Source organism: Triticum dicoccoides, chromosome 3A (genome assembly GCF_002162155.2).
Source record: "Triticum dicoccoides isolate Atlit2015 ecotype Zavitan chromosome 3A, WEW_v2.0, whole genome shotgun sequence".
NCBI classification, from domain to species: Eukaryota; Viridiplantae; Streptophyta; class Magnoliopsida; order Poales; family Poaceae; genus Triticum; species Triticum dicoccoides.
In genome coordinates, this window is record NC_041384.1 from 741,881,920 (window position 1) to 741,886,481 (window position 4,562).

Consider the following 4,562-nt stretch of genomic DNA (forward strand, 5'->3'; position numbering starts at 1 on the left):
AGACGCCGCCCGCTACGCCCTTCGCCGCCTCCCGCAGCCGCGCCCTCCGCCGCGGGTCGCCGCGGGAGCCGCCGCTGCAGGTTGCTGCGGGTCGCCCCGCGGGAGCCACCGCACCCTTAGCCCGACCGCCCAGCTTGGCGTCCGCCCCGCCGCCCGTCGTTCCTCTTCTGCTTCCCGGCGGCCTAATGCAAGTAAGTTTCTTTTACATTTTCCACCAAAGGGATTGAGCAACTAGGTGGTAACAGATGCGCAATATATCGGCCACTCCTATCCTATTACTATTGTTGGAGATATTACTGCTGGGCGTAAACCGGCCTATCTGGGCCGGGTCAACTTCATCAGTAGTTCAAGAGTGCTAAAGCCCGAGAAGACAGATGAGGGCCTAAAGCCCGTAGTCGGTTTAAGACTTGTAGCTGTAAACCGGCATTTGTATATAAACTTGTATTGTAAGTTAGGAATAAGGAGAGACCAACCCGGATACGAATATGGACCGGTGTTGGGACTTTGTGAACCGACGGGCGTCACCCGTGTATATAAGGGGACGACCCGACGGCGGTTCAAAGACAACAGACAACAACTCGAGACTTCGGCGAAGCTTGTTTGCTCCCTAGTCGAAACCCCATCAATTCTATCACAACTAGACGTAGGCTTTTACCTTCATCGAAGGGGCCGAACTAGTATAAACTCTCTTGCGTCCCTGTGTCCGCTTTAACCCCTTCAAGCTAACCCGTTGCGATGGCTCCATGACTAAGTCCTTTCTCTAGGACATCTGCCGTGACAAAACCACGACAGTTGGCGCCCACCGTGGGGCTATCGCACGATGGTTTCAAGTTCTTGGAAGGCCCTTTGAAGGACTCAAGGGCTACGCCGTGGGCTGGATGACTAAGAGTCGTCGCGGCAAGCTCTACATCGATGATGTAGGCTGGGGCCCCGAGGCCGGCTCAGTTGAGTACGGGTACCGGGTCCCCTTTGGTGGCATACACGTTTTCATCGGCAAGATCGGAGAACCGGGCCCTGAGCCGGACATCTGCACCGACCTCGTCGAAACAGCTCAGTGTGCGCGATCTGCCCGGGTTAAACCGGCCGTGAAGCGTGCCTTCGTGGGAGTCATCCATGGAGGAGGACATGAAGACGGATCGGGATCTGGCGGCGAGACCGTCATTTACTCCAGCGATGAGTCATCCGGAGAAACCGAATCTCTTTATCAGCTACAAGATGGCCGGATTGGGGGTTGTTCCGATGGTGACAGTATTCCGAACCCCTCTAATCTACCCAACCGAGTTGGAATATTCATGGCTGGTACACAAGCAGCACTTCATTCTTCGACTGCTGCACCAATAACCTCCGGTTCAGCAGCAGCGATAGCTGCTGGGGCAGGGAGCTCTGCGCGCCCGCCGGCTCAAGTTCTATCAGATCTATTTGATGCATTGGTTGCGCTTATGGCGAAGGCTAATCCGGCGGATCAGGAAGTCCACAACGCGGAGATTGCAAAGGTGAAGGAACAGATCGCCCAGGCCAAGGCGGACCTGGCAGCTGAGGATGCCAGGATGACCGCAGAGTGGGCCGCTTTAGATGCACAAGCCTACAGGCTCATGTTGGATCAGAACGCGTCGCATGAAGTCATGAAGAGGAAGTACTGATCCCGTTTGCCTTCGGTTTTCGAGGCCAGAGACCTTTTCAACACCCCAGGAGCAGGAGCCAATAATCCGCTGGAGGTAAACCGGGCGGAAGCCCCTGCGACCGGCGCGCCGGTTCAGCCCCGTCGGATGGATCTGCCTCGTCAAAATACTGTTATACCTCAGGCTGTTTTAACACCTCCGGGTCACTACTCCAACCCGATGGACAATCTCGTTGCCGCTGCTGCACGGCTGGAGGCCATTCCAATTGAAGGTGACTCGCCGCAGGCAGTAGAGACGCGACGGGTCAAGGAGCTTCTGAGGACAGCTTTGGTTCAACAAGAAGCATACTCGTACAGCCGCGACCGGATCCACTCGACCCCCCGTCCAAGTCGGAGCTATGGCAGACATATGGATGAACCGGCAATGCCGAGTAATGAACGACGTGGAGCGCCCCGTGGCAACAACCCGGCGGGTGGTGCTGAGAATGCTCAGGAAATGGTGGACCGGGCCCGAGCGCGCAGGGAGCCGAGTTAGCCGCACAACATCAGGCTCGGCAGCTCACGCCGGTTCGTCCAACTATCTCGATTGAACCTGGTGTTACTTCTAGTTCTTTAGGGGTGCCTTGCCTTATCCCCGCTTTACGCAATGTGCGCCTGCCCAAGGATTTCAAAGGCCCGCGCAAAGTACCAAATTGCACGGCGGATCAACCTCCAGAGACATGGGTGGAGAGCTATGAGATGGCCATGGAGATGCTTGATGTGGATGACGCGGCGTGTGCGAAATACTTCACCATGATGCTTGAAGGAACGGCCCGTACTTGGTTAAAAAGCTTGCCGACTAATTCTATCAGTTCATGGGCCCAATTACGAGCCCGGTTTATCAGCAATTTCAAGGATACATGCAAACAGCCTATGTCGATAGTGGACTTAGCTGCCTGCGTCCAGGAGGAAGGAGAATCAACGACTCATTGGGTGCGCCGGGTTTCACAAGTGTTGCACTCATCAGACCGCATCAATGCTGACACCGCAGTATTAACCCTAGAAGGCAACTGCCAGTTTGGGCCCCTAAAGCTGAAGTTGGGACGGATGAAGAGTCATTGCACTGACATGGGGACCCTCATGGCTGCTTTGGTAAAGTATGCTGATTCTGATAGTACCAAGAATCCCGAATCTGATGATGACAAGGCAGGGAAGGGAAAGAAGAACAACAACTCCAAAGGTCAGCAACATCACTGGGCAGGCAATGGTGGTGGAGGCAAGCGTAAAGCGGATGGCAATATGGACTTTGTGGATAATACCAACACGTAGGACAATGGCCAGCGACGCAAGGGTAAACCAAAAAATCGCAGTGGGGCACCCAACCCTAACCCGGACCGCCTAAACTATCTGCTGAGCCAGCCCTGTCCAAGACATGGGACGAAGGAGGCGCCAGCAAACCACCTTTGGAAGGATTGCTTCATTATGCAGGAGTTCAAGAATTCTAATGCTTTCCGGTATGATCACGGCTCCGGCGGTGGCTCAGGGTCCGGGCCGGGTTACGGTGGAGGAAATTCCGGTTCAGGATTTAATGGTAATCCGGGCGGACATAATAATCAAAATAGTTAGAACAACCAGGGTGGTTACAACCAACAGCAGCAACAGTCAGGTTACCAGAGCAACCCAAAGCAGTTGAGCAGTGGGCAGTACCATGTCTTCACCACTAGCTTGGACAAGCGAGACCGGAAGGTTCAGAGGCGGGCGGTCAACTCTGTTGAACCGGCCATACCCCGTTATCTACGCTAGTCTGAACAGCCAATCATATGGAGCAGAGAGGATCACCCTCCCCAGGTTGATAATCCGGGTCAGTTGGCTCAGGTGGTGGCGCCTCAGGTGGGAGGTTACAAGTTCACCAAGGTGCTCATGGATGGAGGGAGCAGCATTAATATCTTGTACTATGAGACCTTCCGTCGTATGGGACTAACAGATAAAAATCTCAAACCGTCCAATACGGTGTTCCACGGTGTAGTACCTGGCAAATCAACATATCATGTTGGTAAGATAGCTCTGGAAGTGGCCTTTGGGGATGATCATGATTCCAGGTCGGAGACATTGATGTTTGAAGTGGTGAAAATCCAAAGTCCATATCACGCCCTGTTTGGGCGACCGGCCTACGCCAAGTTTATGGCACGGCCTTGTTATGTGTATTTGCAGCTCAAGATGCCGGGTCACAAGGGGACAATAACGGTTCACGGAAGCCGCAAAATCGCTTTGGAGTGCGAGGAAGGAGATGCGGCCTATGCAGAGTCGGTTTGTACCATCGAGGAGCTGAAGTATTATAAGGACACTGTTGATCTGGCAGACATGACTCCATTAAAGAAGCCAACTACGGAGCATGATCCGGCCCTGAAGTTCAAATCGGCAGCAGAAACTAAGCTTGTTGACTTCGTACCTGGCGATTCATCCAAGCAGTTCAGCATCAGTGCCAACTTGGATCCGAAATAGGAAAGCGCGCTCATCGAGTTCATCCGTGAGAATCGGGACATTTTTGCATGGAAGCCCTCTGACATGCCAAGTGTACCGAGGCAACTCGCTGAGCACACCCTTAATGTGGATCCTAAATACAAACCGGTGAAATAGTTCCTCCGCCGGTTTAACGAAGAAAGACGCAAGGCGATTGGAGAAGAGGCAGCCAGGCTCTTAGCAGCTGGCTTTATTATTGAAGTTTTTCACCCTGAGTGGCTTGCCAATCCGGTGCTGGTCCTTAAGAAAAACGGCACCTGGCGCATGTGTGTGGATTACACAGATCTTAATAAGGCTTGTCCTGCAGATCCTTTTGCCCTCCCCCGTATTGATCAAATTATTGATGCTACGGCGGGTTGTGAGCGTTTAAGTTTTTTGGATGCATATTTTGGCTATCATCAGATCAAAATGGCAGTTAAGGACCAGGAGAAGACAGTATTCATAA